Raw genomic sequence first — 22,255 nt, 5'->3', positions numbered from 1 at the left:
TATGAAAATATTGCTTTCATTGTATAAAAGAAATCCATCGGAATGGAATACTAAGTCTGTATCTCCAATAGTCAAACAGGAAAACGAGAGATGTATTCAAGTGCAATACTTCCAGTTTTTGCTGTACACACACTAAAATTCTGGAGATATAAAGATAAACAAGATATAGTCATTGCTTCCAAGGATGTAACAATTCTTAAAGGACACAAATAAGTAATTGCAATGCAAATGGGTCAAGTGTACAAAGAATAATACACAAAATGTCATAGGAGGAATTATCCTACTGTACTTGGTTGATATTATGTGGGGGAGGGAAGATAATTAACCATGAAAATTTAAGGGGTTACATTTAAGCCAGAAGGTTAATAAATGGAAATGTTGATAGGGGTTGCAGAGAATGGGGGAGATGGAATGGCCTGTCAGGAAGAGGGAATAATGTACAAAGTCTCAAGAACATGAAATAATATAACCACAGCAACTATTTCTGTAATGAGAAGGAAAAGGGATATCTATGAGACCGATGGAAAGAAGGTATGGGAGTAGGGATGGGAGGTTAGGCTGAAAATACTGCATGGAGCCAGTTTGTAAGGCCTGGTTGCTATATACCAAGAAAGTTGCACTGTATCAGATGCTTGAAATGATCAGATTTGCTTTTCAAGAAAACAAAAGTAGGGACAAGGTAAAGCAAAGAGATTTTACTTAGGAAGACCTAGGAAGAAGCTGTTTTAATAATTAGGAGTGGCAGATGCTGGAATCCAAATCAGGGTTTATATTGACTGGGATAATTTTTATAATTCAGTCAAAAAGCAACAATTAAAGAACATTTAATAATTATAAAAGTGCTAAGCCTTTCTCCCAGCCTAAAGTACTTTTTTTTTAAGTAAAAGCAGTAAGGAGCTCCACAGATATCTTGCTTTCAGAAATCCCAAGAATTCCAATATATTCTTAAGACTTTGAACAGTGCCTAGCAAATATCAGGTGTTTGATACCATCTGGAGAATGAGCGAATGGATGAATGAATGAATGACTGAATGAACGAACAAACAATTTTATCTGGCATCTGACTCAGATCAGTTTCCCTAGGAACTAAACTTTGAGGTAGAGATAGGAGTACAGGAGGTGTTTGGGGAAGCACTCTCAGGAAAAACACTTGTAAGAGATCAAAGAAGCAAGGCTGGGCAGAAAAAGATAAGCCACAAAGAAGCTTCAGTTAAACCTGGGGCGGGGGGGGGGGGGGGGTAGTTCTGCAGGGCTCCACAGTGTTATCCTGTTCTTGTACCCTAGGTCAACTAGTCATTGGATGAAGACCACCCACCTGGGTAAAGAAGTTCTCAGAGAGTGATTCAGCTCTACACTATTGTTAGCAGCCAACCAGCACTAGCCTTTGGAGAAATAAGTACCTCATACTTGATGGGGAGGTGGATGTGTGTTGTGCACTGGAGTTTCCATTACCTCCCAATTTATAAAGGAGAAAGCAAATGATTGGCTTAATCTAATAGCAGGCAGGGGGCCTCAGGAATCAAAATTGCAGTTCTTCCTGGTTAGGTCCTAGGGCAATACCAAGTGCTTGTAAAGTATGGGCTAAAACGTCATACTTCCCACACTCCATTTGCACATATCCCCAGTCTCCCTAGGCATTAGTTTTCTAACATAGAAATTGAACACAGCAGCAGTGCTTAGCTCACAACACCCCTGAGAAGTAAGATCACATATTTCATGGTGTAGGGCACATAGTGAGCATTCACTAAATGATTAAATAGTAGTAGTATTTAGGAAGCCCTGAGATTACAAGTGTGATTTTCCCCCATTTCTTTCCTGGTTAGCCTGCAGTGAATTATTTTGGGGAATGAAGTCTCAATTATCTGAAGTGCAAAGTTCCCTGGTGTTACGGCCCAGATTTTCTTCTATACAGTCAAACGTCTTCTATAGAATGAACATGAAATAAATATAAATTAATGGCTACAGAGAAAGGGCTAATTCCCCTAACAAGCATGGCTCTCCTGTTCAAGCATGTCACAGGAGCAGGAAGACGTGGGAGCACTTCCCAGACCAGTAAGTTTAAAGAAGTTGCTTAATCTCTCAGAACCTAAGTGTCTTCACTGATAGTAGGACCTTCTTCAAAGGATTGATTTGAAGAGTACATGAAAGAGTATCTACATGTAAAGGGCCAAGCAAACTGGCAGGGGGCACTGGCTATTTAAGGGCTTCAAATTCCAAATAATAAATTCCTTTTTGTTCTTGGTCTCTGTTAGTTTCCAAGAGACCTGGTCCCAGTTCGAGTACTTAATTATTCTCCCTGAGCTGTGTGGGCTTATATCCCCAGTGATTCAAAATCAAAAAAAGTACCATGAAACCTCTTTAATTTATTATAAAGAGGAGGTGGGGTTTTTAATTCAACAAAAAAGGACATAAAAGTTGAATACATTGTATGAAAACAGTTATAATGTGTTGTATTGCCAATAGTTGGAATAATGAACCAAATCATTGGTTTTGCCACGTAAACATCTTTGGACCCTAACCTTGCACATTGCTATGCAGTTGTACTAATTTTAGTACAGTGCTTGAGGCCAAGGGTTAGAACATTACACAACTTACATTCAAACCTAGCTCTGCCACTTTACTAGCTGTGTGATGAATTATTTAAGATCCCTAAGCCTCAGTTACCTTATTTGCAAAGTGAGCATGAATGGTAGCATCTAATGCATAAGATTTAGTGATGAATAAATAAGATAATTCATGTAAAGCTGCTTAGTGTCGGAGCTGGGATTTGATAACTCTTACCAATATAAGCAGCCACCATTTTTTGTAAATGCTGTATTAGCTTGTTAGGGCTGCTATAACAAAACACCTCAGACTGGGCGGCTTAAACAACAAAAATGTATTTTCTTACTGTTCTGGGGTTAGAAGTCCAATATCAAGGTATCAGCAGATTTGGTTTCTCCTGAAGATTCTCTCCTTGGCTTGTAAACAGCTGTCTTCTCTCTGTACCTTCTCGTGGTATTTTCTGTGTATGTGTGCATCCCTGGTGTCTCTTCTTATAAGGAGACCAGTCACATCGAATTGGGGGCCCATCAAAATGACCTCACTTTAACTTGATCATACCTTTAAGATCTTATCTTCAAATACAGGTACATTCTGAGGTACTAGAGGTTGGAACTTCAGTATATGAATTTGGGGGGGGACAAACCCAGCCCTTAACAACCACTTACCATTTGTTATCTACTACATGTCAGACACAAAGCCAGAAGCCACTTTCTCCTGGACTAACCCCAAGTGTGTTCTTAGCTGTACTTCATAAATCCTTTTACTCTAAATCAGCTCCTTTCACAGCTTACTTACCCTTATGTTTTTATCAAAATAGAAAGGGGTTTTTTTTCCCCAATTATTTTAAATACATAATGTATGTTCATTATAAATATTCAGACATTATAAAATGCATAAAGATAAAGGGAAACCTACCAATAACCCTACCATAAAGAAATAACCACTATTTCCAATTTTGTATATGGCCAGAATTTTTTCTCTGTTCATACATACACATATTTGTTATTTTCCAGGACCAGGATTATACCTTACCTCTGTTCATATTTCTCTTAAAATACTTTAGGTGATTTTTTCATATCAAGAAATAAAAAATATGTGTCACAACTTTAATACTACGTAATATTTCATGGTAACTCTGTGAACATTAATTTGTTTGCATTTTTTTTTGCTATTACAAAAAAAAAGTTCATCCTTGTTAAAGTATCTTTGTCCTGATCACTTCTTTCATATACTTTCTTATATAAAAACGTAAAAGAAAAATTCTTAGATTTGTTTATACATATTTCCAGATTGCACTCCAGAAAGATGTTCCAATTATACTCCTAAGTGCCAACAGGTTAATATAATTGCCAGAAACGTGCTGATTTTGCATCAACCCTTTTCTACCCCCTGCTTCCCCCAACCATAACCATCCTTTTGAGAAGCCATATAATATTAATCGAACCAATATAATATGGCCCTTTCCACTCCAGTGAAAAGGCTTAAACAGATGATACAATTTGCAAGTAACACATGGAAACATATATCCAAGTGCTAAATTGCATGTAGTACAGATGCTAAGCACCCTGGGAGGCTCAACTTATTTCCTTCTGCTTTTAGTCCCCAGTCAGGGTTGAAATGAAACAGATCCATGAGCTGCAAAGTGTTTAATACATTGTACTAAAAGAACATTTAATCTTCTGGCTTAACTTTGGAGACATTGAAGTAAAAATAGCCCCTACCAACCACCTCTCTACTTTCACCTGGTTCCATGATTACCCTTACCCTCTAAACAGCAGCCACATTGGTTTTCTGTATGTTTCTCTAGTATCAAACTCATTGCTAAAGAAAAGGCTTTCCACTTGCTCTCTCTCACCCAAATGCTCTTCTGCCAAGTCACCTCCCAATGGTTTTTTCTCATTATTCAGGAGTTGATGACATTCATCTCACCCATGACATCCTCAGACAGGCCTTTGCTGATGGCCCAATTAAAGGCACCTTCCATCTACTCCATTAACTTTCTTTACAGTACATACCATGGGTGAGAATTACCTGGCTTATTTTGTACTTGTTTCATTTTGGCCTCTATACATTAAAATGTAAGCTCAACAAGGACAGTAATCTTGGGTATTTTATCGAGCACTGTATAGAATCCTATATTCCTATCTAACATATATAGTATTTCTTAGACTTTAAGAGACGTTTTTCACATTTAAGTATCAAGGTGTGTGTTATACTTAATGTCATTTAGACAGCAATTAAGATATAATAGACATTGCTTACACATGTTTAAACTTGGTCAGAGCTGCTCATATCGTCATCTCTTCACTGGAATTTGCATACTGTTGAAATTACATGTGTAGAGTTTAATTGCCATGTAAAATATCTTTGAAAATACCATGTTATGATTCAGCATTGAACTGAAAGAGTGAACACACAGAAAGTCATAGAAACAGAGTACCAGTAACAGAACCTATGTTTGACATTAGTCAAAAAAACAAGTGTAGCAAGAGGAATGATCACATTTACATATTTTCCTTTAAAACAAAAAGAAGTACCTTACGGGGCTTATGAAGTTATCCACACAGATTAAGATGTACTCCATTTTTTTTTTAACTAAAATACATGCAAAACCTGTGTCTATTACCTTCCAAGCAGATTTACAAATGACATTTATACATCCAAAGTGGAGCTTCACAGTACATGAAGCAGAGAGAGACAGAGAGCTTCAAGTAAAAGTAGACAAATCCCCAACTACAGTCAAATATAACTGATAGAAAAAGTAGACAGAATATCAGGAGAGACACAGAAGACTTGAAAACCACAAACAAACTTGATTTAATTGGCATTTATAGAACATGCCTCCCAACAAAAGCAGAGAATACAGTCTTTTCAGGTTCACATGGAATATTTACCAAAAAGAGAGAGAGAGAGAGAGAGAGAGAGAGAGAGAGCGCATATTCCAAGCCATAAAAAAAATTCAGGTCATACAGGTGTACTGGCTTACACCACACCAAAGATAAATTCAAAATGGATTAAGGACCTATATTTAACACCTGACACTACAAAAATCCTAGAAGAGGGCACAGGAAGTAATTCTGCCAACATCAGAAGTGTCAACTTTTTTCTAGATATGTCTCCTGAGATGAGGGGAAAAATAAACAATTGGGACTATATCAAAATAAAAAGCTTCTACACAGCAAAGAAAACAATCAATAAAACTAAAAGACAACCTAAAGAATGGGAGAAGAGATTTGCAAATGACATCTCCTATAAAGGATTAGTATCAAAAATACATAAAGAACTGATACAACACAAAACCCCAAAAACAAATAATCCAACTTAAAAATGGGCAGAAGACATGAACAGACATTCCTCCAAAAAGAAATATAGGTGGTCAACAAAAACATGAAAAGCTGCTCAACATCACTGATGACCAGGGAAATGCTAATCACAACCACCATGAGATATTACATCACACCTGTCAGAATGGCTAAAATCAAAAACACAAGAAACAAGAAATGTCATTAAAGAGGATGTGAAGAAATAGGAATCCCTGTTCACTGTTAGTGGGAATGCAAACTGGAGAAACCACTGTGTAAAACAGTATTCAGGCTCCTCAAAAAGTTGAAAATGGAACTACCCTACAATCCAGTAATCACATTACTGGGCACTTATCCCTGAAATATAAAAACACTAATTCAAAGAGATAAATGCACCCCTGTCTTTACACCAGTGTTATTTACAATAGCCAAACTATGAAATACAATAGCCAAACTATGTATGGTCATGCAGCTCAAGTGTCCACTGACAGATGAATAAATAAGGAAGATATATATAATGGATATTATTTAGTCATAGAAAAGAATGGACTCTTGCCATTTGCAACAACATGGATGGAGTTAGAGAATATAATGCTAAGTGAAATAAGCCTGTCAGAGAAAGACAAATACCATACAATTTCATTTATATGTGGATTTTAAGAAACAAAAGGGAAAAGGAAAAAAGAAAGAGAGAGACAAAACAAGACATAGACTCTTAATTATAGGGTAAAAACTAATGGTTACCAGATGGGAGGGATGGTAAAATGGGTGATGGAGATTAAAGAGTACACTTCTCACGATGAACACTAAGTACAATACATTAATATAACAATAATATAATACTGTATGTTACCTATACTGGAATTAAAATTTTAAACTTGCTTTATAAAATTTTTTTAAAAAGACAGAGGATATAAGAAAAAATTCAGGTCATAAAGTATATTCTCTGACTACAATGAAATTAAAATAGAAATCAATAACAGAAATATCTCCAGAAACCCAAAAATATTTGGAAATGAATTAAGACTCTTACAAATAATCCATAAATTAAAGAAGAAATTAACAGAAAAATTAGAAAGCTTTTCAACTGGATGAAAATTAAAACACAAAGTATCAAACTTTGAGGAATGCTTCTAAAGTAGTAGTTGAGATAAAATGTATCATGAATACTTATATTTAAGAAGATGGAGGAGGATGAGGTGGAAGGCAAGGAGGAGAAAGAGGAAAAGAAAGGTCTCAAATCAACAATCTCAGCATTCATCTTAAGAAATGAAAAGAAGAGCAAATTAAACCCAAAGTTAACAAAGGAAAGAAAATTAAAAAATGAAAGCCAATAGAATAAAAAATAAAAACAAGAGAGAAAATCAACAAAATCAAAATCTGGTTGTTTGGGAAAGCCAGAAATATTGGTGAACCTCTACCACGATTTTTCAGAAAAAGAGAGAGAGGGAAAACAGATTACCAATATCAGAAATAAAAGAAGTGAAATCATTATAGATTCTAAAGATAAGCAAATATTAGTAATAATTTTATGTCAATAAATTAACAACTTAGATGAAATGGACAAATTCTTTGAAAGGCACAAAGTACCAAGGCTCACTCAAGAAGCAGCAATGTAAATAACTCATATCTATTACATTAACTGTAATTGGAGTTAAAAGCTTTCCCACAAACAAAAGTCCAGGCCCAAATAGCTTCACTGGTAAAAATCTGGCAAATATTTAACAAAGAAGTAATACCAATTCTATTTACACTGTTGTAGAAATTTAAAAATAACAGAGTATGTTTCAATCTATTTGTATGAGACTAGCATTACCCCAATACAAAAATCAGACAAAGATATTACAAGAAAACTATAGACCTAAAACCCTCATGACCATAAATACAAAAATTCTAAACAAAATTTTAGCAAAATAATTCCAACATTGTACAAAAAGGATAATACATCATGACCAAGTTGAGTTTAATCTTAAAAATGCACTATTGCTTCACTATTCAAAAATCAATGTAATTCACCATATTAATTTTTAAAAACTATATGATCATCAGGGTGCCTGCATGGCTCAGTCAGTTGAGCATCCGACCTCGGCTCAGGTCATGATCTCACGGTCTGTGAGTTCGAGCCCCGCATTGGGCTCTGTGCTGACAGCTCAGAGCCTGGAGCTTGCTTCAGATTCTGTGTCTCCCTCTCTCTGACCCTCCCCCGGTCATTCTCTGGCTCTCTCTGTCTCCAAAATAAATCAACATTAAAAAAAACCTTTTTTTAAAAAAACTATATGATCATCTCAGTAGACACAAAATACATTTCACAAAATTGAATTTTAATTCCTGATTAAAAAAAAAAAACTCTCAACAAACTACAAAAAAAAAGGGAACTTCCTCAACCTAATAAAGTCATCTACATAAAACTTACAGCTACTATGAAACATAATGGTAAAAGACTACATATTTCCCTCCTAAGAACAAGAACAAAACAAGGATGTCTATTCTCACCAGTTCTGCTCAGCATTGTACTGGAGGCTCTGGCCAGGGCAATAAGGCAAGGAAACGGAATAAAGCGCATCCAGTTTGGAAAGGAAGAGGAAAAATTATCTGTGTTCACAGATGACATGATTGGCTATGTAAAAAAACATGATGGAATGTGCAATAAAGCAACTAGAACTAGTAAGTGAATTTAAAAGGTCGCAGGATACAAGATCAACATACAAAATCAATTATATTTCTATTTACTGGCAACAAACAGTTGGAAGTTGACGTTTTTCAATATATCATCTACAATAGCAACAAAAATGTGAAAATATTAGAGACAAATCTGATAAAATATATGCAAGACCTGAACACAGAAAATTACAAAACGTTGTTGAGACAAACTGAAGAAGACCTAAATAAATGAAGAGATAAACCTTGTTTATGAATCAGAAGACTGAAGTTCTCCCAAACTGATCTATAACTTCAATAAAACACAATCAAAATCCAAGTAGAATTTTTTTGTAGAAATTGGCAATTAGGTCTAACACTCAAAAGTAAATACAAAGGACCTGGAATATTCAAAATAACTTTGAAAGTTGAGGATTAACAATATAATTGTAAAGCTACAATAATCAAAGGAGTTACTGACATAAAGATTAGCAAATAGGTCCATATAACAGAATAAAGAGTCCAGGAATTAGACCCAGACATACATGAACAACTGATTTTCAACAAAGGTACAAAGCAATTCAGGAGGCAAAGAAAAATCGTTTAAAAACACGGTGATGGAACAATTGGCTACCCATATGCAAAAATAAATAATAATAATCTTGATGCACACCACACACAAAAATTAACCCCAAATTGACCTCAGACTTAATATAAACTGAAAATTACAAACTTCCAAAAGAAAACATAGCAGAAAACCTTTGTGACTTGAATTAGGGAAAATTCTCTTAGATGTGACACTAAAATAATAATCCATAAAAAAAAAAAACAAATTGATAGATTAGACTTTGTATTAGCATTCTCCACAGAAACAGAACCAACAGGATGTATATATAAAAAATGAAAGAGATTTATTATAAGGAAATGGCTCAGCAATTATGGAAGCCAAGAAGTCTCAAGATCTGTAGCCAGCAAACCTGGAAACCCAGTCGTTATGTGATTCTAGTCTGAGTTCAAAGGTCTAAGAACCAGGAGAGATGTTGGTATAATTACATCTGAAAGCCAACAAGCTGGAAACTATAGAAGATAGAAAAGCCAATACTTCCATTTGAGTTCAAAGCCAGGAAAGACCAATGTCCTAGGCTCAAAGCAGTCAGGTAGGAGGAGTTCTCTCTTACTCACAAGAGGTCAGTCTTTTTGTTCTATTCTGGCCTTCAACTGATTGAATGAGGGCTCCCACATTAGGGATTACAACACAGTGGGCTTTCCTCAGGGTACTGATTCAAATGTTAATCTCATCCAAAAACATCCTCACAAATACAGCCAGAATAATGTTAGTCCAAATATCCCATGGCCCATTCAAGATGACACATAAAATTAATCATCACAGACTTTATAAAATTTTAAAATTACTCCTCCTTCAAAGACACTTAAGACAATGAAAAGACAAGCAAAAGACTGGGAGGAAACATTTGCAATGCACATCCTGATAAAGGACTTGCATTTAGACTATATTAAGAACTCTCAAAGTTCACCAATAAGAAACCAAACAACCCAGTTTTTTAAAATGAACAAAAGATTTGAACATACTTTAACAAAGAACATACATGAATGGCAAAAAAGCATATGAAACAACGTTCAACAGGATTAGTCATTAGGAAAAAAACAAATTAAGGTCATAACTAAATACCACTATGCATCTAGTTAAATGGTTAAAAAGAATTTTAAATGACCATACTAAGTGTTGGCAAGAATGTGGAGAAACTTGAACATTCATATCATACCAATGGGAAAGTAACATAGTAGGATCATTTTGGAAACAATTGGGAATTTTCTTTAAAAGTTAAATATGCACCTACCATATGATCCAACCATTCCTCTTCTAGTTATTTACCTAAGAGTATGTCCATTCAGACTTGTGCACAAATGTTCATAAAAGATATAACTATAATAGCTAAAAACTGGAAACAATCCAGAAGTTCATAAATGGGTAAATGGATGAATAAATCGGTATGTCATACAATGGAATACTACTCAACCACAGAAAGAAATGAATTATTGATAGACACTACAAACATGGATGAATCTCAAAACAATTGAGCTGAATGAAAGAAGCCCGAGCACAAGGATAGGGAGAAAAAGGAACTGTTGTGCACTGTCAGTGGGAATGCAAACTGGTGCAGCTATTGTGGAAAACAGTATGGGGGTTCCTCAAAAAAATTAAATATAGGGGCACCAGGGTGGCTCAGTCAGTTAAGTTACTCTTAGTTTTGGCTCAGGTCATGATCTCACAGTCCATGAGTTTGAGCCCCACATCAGGCTCTGTGCTGACAGTTCAGAGCCTGGAGCCTGCTTCGGATTCTGTGTCTCCCTCTCTCTCTGCCCGTCCCCTGCTCATGCTCTCTCTCTGTCTAAAAATAAATAAAAACATTTTTTAAAAAATTTTTTAATAACAAAAAAAACTAGAAAGATATCAAAATGTATTTACACAGATAACTGAAGTCACTATACAATTTTGTATTATAATTTTTTATTAATAATGAATCAAAACATTTTCACAATCACAATAGAAACTGCAATAAATTTGCTATTTGTTTGATTTGGGATGGTTTTAGTAAATCCTAGGCGAGCAGCTATTGTTCTTTGACTTCTTTAAAGCTTTGACTGCTCTTAATAAATAATATGGATTGGAAAGACAGAGGCATGATCTTAATTCCACATTCTGTATGCCCCTCACCATTCAGTAGGACTAGAGAAAGTTTCCAGTATTTTCTCTGCAATTTGAAGTCTTTTTTGGGTTTTGTATAAATAGTTGTAGGTCAACATCTCAACAACTTTCTATAAAACACAAAATAGAATATGTCCAAAATGCTGTATTTTTCAGGACTATTAAGTTCCAATGTTATTAAGCTCAAACTTGAACTAGCCCTGTAGGGTGAACTGCAAGAAATGTACTCATAAATTCTCTGTGAATTCAGTAGCATTCACTTGGACAGTCTGCATACTTCTTGAATATTCCCAAGAGGCTCATTCCTGCTTTTGATTTTTCCCCTAATTTCTGCACGCTTATTTACAAATTTTAGATATATGCGAGTCTACCCATACTTTATAAATACAGGGAAAAAAGACCTTTTTATTTATGAAATAAAAATGAAATGACACATATTTTAAAAATAATTCTTAAAAAAAAATAATTCTTTTTTGTATTATTAGGATAAGTAACCTTGTTATTGTCATTAAAAATATATCACTATGATTCAAAGATCTGACTCTAAGTTCAACTTATTTCAATGTCATGTTTTACCAAAGCTATCTCCCACAACACAGAAAAATTTAAAAAGAATAAGCAAGAACATCATCAGCTTGCTAAATAAGTCATAATACTCATTTACCAATCACATAGGCTTTCACTTCATGTTTTGGACAAGCTTTAGTCAATACCTCAAGGCAAAATAAACAGAATGTGGTATATTAATAATCATGTTTGTAATGTATATATCAAGTCATTTTCTAGAAAAAAAACTTTTTTTCAGTCTACTTCTTATTTGACTTGATTAGCTTGTTGTTTTTAGCCTCACTGTGTGGCAACAGGCTCGTTCAAGGAGTAAAATAAATGTGGCTCCATCATTTTCCAGTGTTTGCTTTTTCACTTGCATTATTGATATAATTTGAAATTTATAATTCTTTGCAGTAATCACTTTTAACAGTTTTATTGAGGTATAATTGACATACAATAAATTGCACATATTTAAAGTGTACAATGTGGTTAGTTTTGACATACATATAGATTCAGGAAACCATCACCATACCGTCTTGATTATGCAGTTCCATATTAAGTCTTGAAATCAGGTAGGATATTCTTTATTCTTCTTTTTCAAAGAAGTTGGGGCTATTCTAAGTCCTCCATGTTTCCATATGAATTTTTGAATCAGTCTATTTCCACACACAGATAAAGAATGCTGGGAATTTTGATTGGGATTGCACTAGATCCATAGATCAATTAGGGAATAATTTACATCTTAACAATTTTGAGTCTTCTTTACCAAATATCTATTTTCCTATCAAGTATTCAGAGCGATACATTAAAATATATGACTAAAATTGTGGACATCAATTTATTAGTTGCAGGTCTGTCCATTTTAGTGTCATGTATTTGAAGGGTTAATGTCTATTAGGTGCATAAACATTTAGAATCATTATGCCTCTTAATAAATTGATCCGTTTATCATTATGAAATTACCTTTTTTCCTGGCAAGAGTCTTTTCTCTAAAATCTACTTTGTCTGATTTTAAAACAGTCACTCCAGATTTCTTTCGATCAGTGTTAGCATGGTATCTGTTTCCATTGTTTTGCTTTTAACCTATTGCATTAAATTTAAATACATTTCTTGTAGACAGCATACACAATGTCTTCATTTTAACCAATCTAAAAATCTCTGCTTTTTACTTGAGGTATTTAGAGCATTTATATCTAAAGCAAGTATTCATATAATTAAGTTTCTGTCTTATTCTTTTCCATTAGTCCTATCTCCCATGTTCCTTTTTCCTGGTTTTCTGCCTTCTATTATATAAATTATTTTTACGAATCCAATTTATTTCCTTTGTTGGTTTATGAGCCATAATTCTTTGTTTCATTATTTCAGTGGGTTTTTTTTTCTTTTACTGCTCTAGGGTTTATGGTATTCACCTCTAATTTATCATAGTCTACCTTCAAGTGATACTATACCACTTCCTGATAGTATAATATCTTTATAATAGTATACTTTCTATTCTCTCCTTCCTCCTTTATTCTGCTGTCATCATATTTTTCTTTTTTATGTATGTTATAAACCCACACTCTGCTATTTTTGTTTGAATAGCCAATGATCTCTTAAAGACATTTTTTAAGAAGAAATAAGTAAATTTTTAAATTTAAATAAGTAAAATTCTGTATTTGCCCATAGAATTACATTTCCAGTGCTCTTCAATGTCCTCCTACATCACACTGATGCTCTTTGCAATTTTTTATTCTCTTTTGCCTCTTCGCTTTGTTCAGTTTTTACCGTTACGCTTTTTCATGTTTACTGATCTTTTCTACAATGTCTAACCTGCTGTTAACACTATCCAGTGTATTCTTCATCTCATACATTGTGTTTTTGATGCCTAGAATTTCAGTTTGGATCTATTCTAGATCTTCCATTTGTCTAACTAAATTTTAGGATATGCAGAGTACATTAAATATAAGAAATGTGCTAGTGTCCTTGCCCATAATCCTAATATATGTCAGTTTCGAGTTGGCTTTATCTTTTCTCCTCACTATTAATCATATTTCCCTGCTTCTTTGCCTGTCTCATAAGTTTATACTGAATGCCAGACATTTAGAATTAATTTACCTTGTTGCTGGGGCACCCGGTTGTCTCAGTGGGTTAAGTGTCCAACTTTGGCTCAGGTCATGATCTCACAGTTCATGAGTTCGAGCCCCGCATCGGGCTCTGTGTTCACAGCTCAGAGCCTGGAGCCTGCTTCCAATTCTGTGTCTCCCTCTCTCTGCTCCTCCCCCGATAACACACTCACGCTCTCTCGCTCTCTCAAAAATAAACATCATTTAAAAAAAATTTTAGAATTTACCTTGTTGGGTACAGGATTTTTTGTATTCCCATATTCTTGAGCTTAGTTCTGAAATGCAGTTAAGTTACTCCAAATGACTTGATCTTTTTAAAATTTTTCTATTGATATTCATTAGGTAGCACTGAGGTATGCTCATTTCAGGGATAATTATTCCCTGTTACTGAAGTAAGACCCTTCTCTGTACTCTACCAAATGTAGAGTATGGTAGGTCCCATCAGTGCTCCAACACGGGCAAGACAGAACTAGTTCCTTGGACAGTCTGTGGAAATTTTTGAAAATTTAAACATGTAGTTCAATTTATTCCCTCCTCAGGCAGATGCTCGGATGTGGGTTTTTCACCAGCTTGCTTGGTACAGAGACTAAGGGAGAGGCTATAGCAACCACTTGCATGTTAATTCAAACCACCATCTTTGTTCTCACTGATCCCTAGGCACCTAGCATATGCCCAGTCCCATCAGTGTGCCAAGACAGAAAGACAAAAGCAGTATCCTGAGCAGCCCCCAGAAAAGCTGCAACGTTGGACCCGCAGTACAGCTCTTTTCCCTCCCCCAGGGAGAAGACAGGAGCTGGGGGTATCCTTCTGGTTTTACGGTGCTGTGCCAGGGGTAGGGTGTGCCAGAGGTCTCAATTTTTCCCACCCACTTCAGTGTGACTGGTTTTGCACTTGCTCAGGGTGCAGGAGTTTCTCAACTAGTCTCTGGATTTCTCACTAAGGGAATCTGTGTATATATTGTCACTGAATCAATGTGTTCATGAGAGAAAGGAGAGGGCTCAATGCCACTATTTTGCTGAAGTCATCCCCTCCTCCTCTCTTAAATGCTAATGTCGATCTTTTGTGTGATGGTCAACAAGGACTCAGAAAACATTATGAACTAAGTTAAATGCTATAAAGCAATACACTGCTTTTCACTTAAACCATTTAACCAAGGAAATTGATTGACTATATGAGAAGGAAACAATTTCTTGAGAAAATTAATAGATGATGAATAGGGGGATATGTCTCTAAGAAAAGGAAGTGCTCCTATAAAGAACCTATAACAGGAAGAAGTGTGGAGTATTGAACCTAGAGCAAGCTTGGGGCAGGATGGTACCAGGAAAGTAGCAGGAGTCTGATCATGCACAGTTTGAAAATCTTAGTATTTTAGACTTTATTCTGAGAGTAATCAAAAATGACTAAATGATCTTTATCAGAGAAAAACACAATCAAATTTGTGTTTTGAGAAGACTGGGCTTTTTGTTCCTTCCAGAAAATCAAAAGGAAAGGGAAGAAGTAGGATGGAAAAATCTAGTAGTCTTTGACTTATATTAGTATATTGGAAGGGAGAAGAAAGAACACACCCACTGTCAGTCCACAGAACACACAGGGTTAGCATACCCTTGCCATGGAAGGGTAATACGCTAGGCAGTACTGTATGTGGTTAAAAGTGCCCTAGACTGTAGGTGGTCCTTCAGTGGCAAAGCTGGTTAAGCATCAGATTCTTGATCTTGACTCAGGTCATGATCTCTAGGTTCATGAGTTCAAGCCCAGCAATGGGTTCTGTGCATACCTGCTTGGCATTCTGTCTCTCCTTCTCTCCGTCCCTCTCCCACTTGTGCACTTGCTCTCTCTCTCTCTCTCTCTCTCTCTCTCCCTCAAAATAAATAAATAAACTTTAAAAAAGGGCACCTGGGTGGCTCAGTCACTTAAGCATCTGACTTTGGTTAAGAATCTGACTTCGGCTCAGGTCATGATCTCACGGCTCATGAGTTCAAGTCCCATGCCAGGTTTGCTCGAGCCCCACTTCAGGCAAACTCCACGTCTCTTTCTCTCTTTCTCTCTCCCTCTCTCTCTCTCTCTCTCTCTCTGCTCCTTGCTCACTTGTGCCCTCTCTCTCTCAAAAAAAAAAAAAAAAAAAAAAAAAAAAAGTGCCCTAGATTGTAGAGTACAACAGATTCAGGTTCAATTCCTGGCTACTTATTATTTGTGAAATTCTGGACAAGTCAATTATCCCTATTTTACAGATGAAGAAACTAAAACTCAAAGAGGTTAATCACACCTACCTCACACAGATGTAGTATGATATGCAAAACCTTTCAGTATAATGCTAGCCCCATAATAAGTACACACAAAAACATTAGCTCTTAGGGGTAGTGGTATTGCAAAACTAAGCTGGTTCAAAAAGATTGATATATGCTCCAGGACATGCAATTGATAGATATAAAATTGCTTTTTAAAATGTACCTTTTCACGGGTGCCTGGGTGCTTCAGTCAGTTGAGCATCCAACTCTTGATTTCAGCTCTGCTCATGATCTTGAGTTTGTGAGATCGAGCTCTGTGCTGACAGCATGGAGCCTACCTGGGATTCTCTCTCTCTCTCTCTCTCTCTCTCTCTCTCTCTCTCTCTCTGCCCCTCCCCTGCTTGTCCACACACCCATGCGTCCATGCATGCTCTCTCTCGCTCTCTCCCTGAAAATAAATAAACTTTAAAAAAATTACCTTTTCATCTTACATAGATTATTTAGCAAAAAAAGAAAAAAAATTATACCACCACAAAAAATGTCAATTTCACTCTCTGTCACAAGCATCTGAAAGTGTCATTTAGGGGTGCCTGGGTGGATCAGTCCATTAAGCATCCGACTTCAGCTCAGGTGAAAATAAACATTAAAAAAAATTTTTTTAATGTCATTTCAAAAACACTATTTTATTAAACAAGGTATTTTTTAACATTTATTTTTGAGAGAAAGAGACAGGGAGCAAGTAGGGGAGGGACAGAGAGGGGGGGGAGACAAAGAATCTGAAACAGGCTCCAGGCTCTGAGCTGTCAGCACAGAGCCCGACATGGGGCTTGCACTGGGAATGGTGAGATCATGACCTGAGCCAAAGTCAGACATTTAACCAACTGAGCCATCCAGGTGCCCCTTTATTAAACAAGATTTTAAGTGATTGTGTTCTATTTCTGGATTTTCCAGCAAAAAAACAAAATTATTTCAAACACAAATGTTAACATCTCTGGTACTCTATGATTGTAAAAGTCTAGATCAAAGGTTACACTGAGAAACAGATTATATTCTACAATATTATAAAGTCAAAATGTTTGCTGTTGTGTCTTATTACCTATTATCATTTTGCTTTCATTCTTTCACATGAGTTGATAGTGGTTATACTACTATTCATAACAGTCTATATTTGCAACTTCAAATAGGGAACATGGAGATTACACCTACATAAAGTCCTTTTGAAAAATCATATGCATGTCCATTGACCTAAGTCAGTGCACATTATAGTTTATCCTACAAATATGCTGACCATCATCGAACTGACCTTCAATGGAAGATTTTAGGGAGTAGCAATTTCAGGCAGTGATCCTCCTCACTATTTCTCTATCTCATCCTTATATAGCATGTCAATTTCCTTGGAGATATTCCAGAAATTGACTATTATGAAATAAATGTTTACAATAAAAATGATTGTCTTCTCTGACTAAAATCCCAGTAAATGTGCCTTTTAGGGACATTTTTTTTTACTGTGCTTGCAATTGGACATTTTTTAAGTTTCTTAAACTTTTTAAGAAAAAGTTTACATTTCCTATGCTTGAACCAATGTAATAACATATCCTATGCTTGAACCAGTGTAGTAACAAAACCAAACGACAGCTAAAGATTTCCCTCTTATTTGAGTGTAAGGATCAAATTCTATCATGATGAACAGTACTCAGAACCCTGTTTCTACTTCAATTCATTTTTCTCCCTCTTTAGACAAATCACACGAAGCCAAAAAATCACTGTTTGTAATCAACAGCTCAGTCTCTAACACCATCAGAGTTTTCTCTGAAAATGTTGCCTGAATACTTGAAAAATCACCTTAAAATATATTTTTCAAGTGCCGAGCATAATTGGTGTAACATGAATTAGTCAAACTAATATTCAGACTGATGATGTCTATATCGATCTTGTTCAGATACTCACCACACTCTTATATGTAACACAAATATGGAAAAAGATGATTAGTGATTATGGGAGATCTAACTTTCCATGCTGACACTGATCCTTGAATTTTTCTTTTAGTTCAAAAAATTGAGTTTAGCTCTTGGAGCCAGAGTTTGATAAAATGGGGTTATTATATGGGCGAGGTGCTATCTAAGGAAGTTTTTAGTTGATGTTTTATGAATCTCTAAGGTCATATGGGTAGTAAGAGGTGTGTCCCTACAATGTAGGTAATATAGGCTTTTGCAAAGATAAATCTCATCATATAGGTGTTTTGTATGCATAGTAAAGGAGATACCAGTATATTAACATGGATGTATTCAACAAGGTAGAATCTAAAGTGGACAGGTAATTACTTTTTTACTTCTGATATTTATTAACTCAGGTTTACAAAGCTGAATTAAACATACTACTCAATTATTCCATGTAAAGCCCTTTTCTTGTTTACTCCATTTTTATTTTCCCCATTATCATCAGGGCCCATCTCCTTTCTCCTCACTACCCAGTCTTGACTATATATGTGACTTTGTTAACATATAGTGTTATTTTATATGTGTGTTTGTTTTCAGCATACATAAATACTGATTAATTTCTTTATAGTTCAAAACTATGCACCTAAAATCAATCCAAGTTTTAGTATATGTACCCAGTTCATTGCTTGTGATGTTTTACTTATTTTACCAGAAATAGACATATACGGTAACTCACAATTTTTATTACCACAAATGTCATGTAAACAAATTGAAATCTAAGATCAACAAAAAAGACTGTGTTAGCAGGAAGAGACAGTCCCTTGAAGAAGGGATGGTAAGATGGTAAGATAATCTTGAATATATCCCCTTTATAGGTCTATGTGACATTTTTAATGGGATGGATAACTAGAAGTGGGGATTGTTAGTCTACAGATCTGTCGTTGGTAATTTCATTACTATCAAACTTCCCAAAATGGCTGTATCGTTTTTTTTTTTAATATCTCTGCCAACAATGCAAGAGGGTTTCCATTTTTCCACACTCTTTATCAAAATTTGGTACTTTCTGACTTTCCATTGTTTTTTCAGTGTCATAGGTGAAATGGTACCTCATTGTTTTAATATGCCTTTTCCCCATTATAGAAAGCTTGACTATCTTTTCTCGTACTTGTTTGTCATTGTAATAGGATAGGCTAGGCCATGCTAAATTCGGTGACATAATTCAACAAGCTTTTATCTCTTATGTTGGTATATGCTCCAGAGAAACTCTCCTCCTTGTGGTTGCTATCTGCAGCTTCTATCACATGACTCTGAGATGACATGGGGAAAGAGGATAGAGAAGGCACACCAGCTCCTTCCCCTCTTGACCCAGACATGACATATGTCACTCAGAGATTGTCAGCCAGAACCAGTTAGTTAACTCCAAGGAAGCCTAAGATATGGAGAGCACTGCATGAATATTTTGTGAGTACTGTCTGCCACAGTGATTTAAGCTTCCAGGAAGTCAGTATGCTATGGTTTGCTACAATATTTTTTTATGTCTTCATAATAAAAGAAAAAAAACCCGTAAGCAATGATCAAGGAATCAATTTTGTGTGTCACTGCCAGATATAATCATGTCACTCCTCTGTTCACAAGCCTTCAATGGCTCCCCACAGCCTAACAGGCTAAACTTCTCGGCCTAGTTTTGTCTCCAGTAATGGCAGATCAAATTTAGAATGACTTTTCAATCCCATAAATTTTTGATCAGTTTTTATTCAATCTTTGCGTAAATTGGAGGATAGTGATGGTCCCTTAAGAATTGGTATAGAACTGAATGAAATTTAATAAGACTCCTGACAGTTATGTGATTGTGATTTGTAGAGCTTTCATTTTATAACCTTAAGCAATATTGACCTCAGAGAAGAAGAGATAGAATGAGAGACAAAAAGAATGAACATGTTATTCATCTTTGTTCTAGTCTTCCTACTTGATAACCGCCCCAATAAAAGTCAAAATTAATTTCTGAATTAAACTTACACCAATTTTCTTTTGAGCAAGTTGACTCATTGCCAAGACATTTCTTATACAATATGCAAGAAAAGATGACAGGTAAATGGATTTTATGATGAGCACATCGACAGGTAATATAAAGGTATTGATAGAAATAAACAAACAAAATATAAGTGTCATGGGTTGAATCTCAAAAGGACAGCCTAGGGGATTTGGGAGGTCCCTTTAACATAGCCAGTTTTACTTTGAACCCCAAGAGATGGCCCTGATTCTCTCAAGCAGAAAGAACACATTTTGAAACTATGCTCTTCAATTATTTCAGTCGAGCACACAATACAAATAGCTCTTAGGGTGAGCTGAAGTATCTAGAAGTTTGTAGGCCTGCTTTAAAAAAAATTACCTCTGCTAGATTTCTTAAAATGTCATTTCAATTATTTTTGCACAATAGCATGGCAGAAGCAACGTTTCTTCTGACTAGCTTGACACGTGGTAATTTGGGTACAGTTTAACTTTATTTATCTTTGACTAGAACAAATTGTCTCTCTGCCCTTGTTTATACAAAATGCTGTTATTTTTGTTCCTTTCATTTGTATAATCCGTGGCTTGGTTTCATCTTAAATGCTTGTAATTGTACATTGAGGCAGGCTTTTAACTGCCTCAAATTCACAGCTAAAAAAGCAAAATGGTGTGCAGAGGAGAGGTGGGAAGAGATTCAGTACACACATGAGACGTGTTAAACAAAAGCCAAGGATAATTTTTTTGTTAAATACTCTGACAGAACAATGAACTAGCAAAGAGTTTCCAACTAAAAAAAAAGGAAGAAAGAAAAAGGGAAAAGTGAAGAGAAAACATTTCTAATGAAACTTGGTTCCAATTCTAATTTACACTGAAGAATACTTCCTTACGCTCATACTTATTTCTGTAAGTTCAGATCAGGGAGACTCCAACAATCTGACCTCACCCTAAATAGGAAAAGTTCACGTGTGAAGTTAGAAGTCCTCCTTAAAGAGCACTAGCACATTAGATGATGTTCAGAAATGGCAATTAGCCTTGAGAACATATAAACACATACACTACTGTGAATATAAACGTGAATTGTATTCCCTTAATTATGCTCCATTTAATTGGACCATACTGGAGTAGATCATAGAATCAGGCAAAGCCCAGAGTTTAAAAGTCACCTCAGAGGCTACTTCAACACACAAAGCTTATTTATTTTCTGTCTCCAACACACTTTATTTTAATTCTGTTGATGTACATGAAATTCTATTCACTGTTTATCTGGCCTTTGTATGCAATATCTGGATGGATTATATTATGTAAAGTCTCAGCACTGCACAGAGAAAATGAAAGAGAAAAGGGAACTTACTGAGCACCCACAACTGGTCACACCTTTTATATGTATTTTAACGCTCATAATCCTCACAATTATCAAAATTTACACCTATTTAATTTGTCTTACATTTACATTTTTTGCTTTTATGTTTTATTTTTTTAAAATTAATGATGGTCCTCATAGAAACAGTGGAAAGATATTCAGAGGAAACTACAAATCACCCATAATCTATGGTCTAGATATTATCTCTACTGAGCTGCTATTCATTTTCCACATGGAAGTCTTAGTTTTTAATGTAATTGGAATCATACGGGTTATACAGTTTCTTGCCCTTCAATTTTCACTGAAATCATATCATCAACATTTTCCTATGTCATTATAAATTCTCCATGATTCTGAAGGGTCCATTATGTTTCATCATTTGGATGCACCATAATTAGTCTAACCTCTCTGGTATTTGGTGGAGGGGGGAGACATTTAATTTGCTTAGAATCTTACTTTCTATGAAACCAGAATGTATCTACAATAGTAATACTGTGAACTGCCGTGGCCAGCAGCCTCTCTTTTGAGGTTATTGCTGTAACCCAGTTGAAATCTAAAGGTCGGTACAAAAAGTGCACTGGCATGAGATGAAGGGGAGGGGACAGTTTGCAGAGATAATTGAGAGTCAGCAGGACACACAGTGCTCTGCTCTCTCCTGTATTCTATTATTCTAGCCAAAATTTAAAAGGGTTAGGTTCAAAACATTTAGGCATTTATGTACTGAGCTCCAGATCTTCCTGAAGCCTAGTCAAATTTGTGCACACCTCACTAACTCCTAATATAAATTCATCTTTTTGATAATTTTGTTTTTGGTTGGACTGCGTTACAACTTGCAACCAAAAGAGACCTAATACCTATTTGCTA

At 35.5% G+C, this 22,255-nt stretch overlaps 1 long non-coding RNA gene across 1 annotated transcript in view; it reads right to left on the bottom strand.

The window, feature by feature from the left end:
• The window catches only part of LOC122208466, a 215,472-nt gene that overhangs the window by 161,937 nt on the left and 31,280 nt on the right, over positions 1-22,255 (bottom strand). The window lies entirely within an intron of this gene.

Source organism: Panthera leo, chromosome E2 (assembly GCF_018350215.1).
Source record: "Panthera leo isolate Ple1 chromosome E2, P.leo_Ple1_pat1.1, whole genome shotgun sequence".
NCBI lineage: Eukaryota > Metazoa > Chordata > Mammalia > Carnivora > Felidae > Panthera > Panthera leo.
Note: the sequence above shows the minus strand (reverse complement) of the source record. Positions and strands in the feature narration are given on the sequence as shown.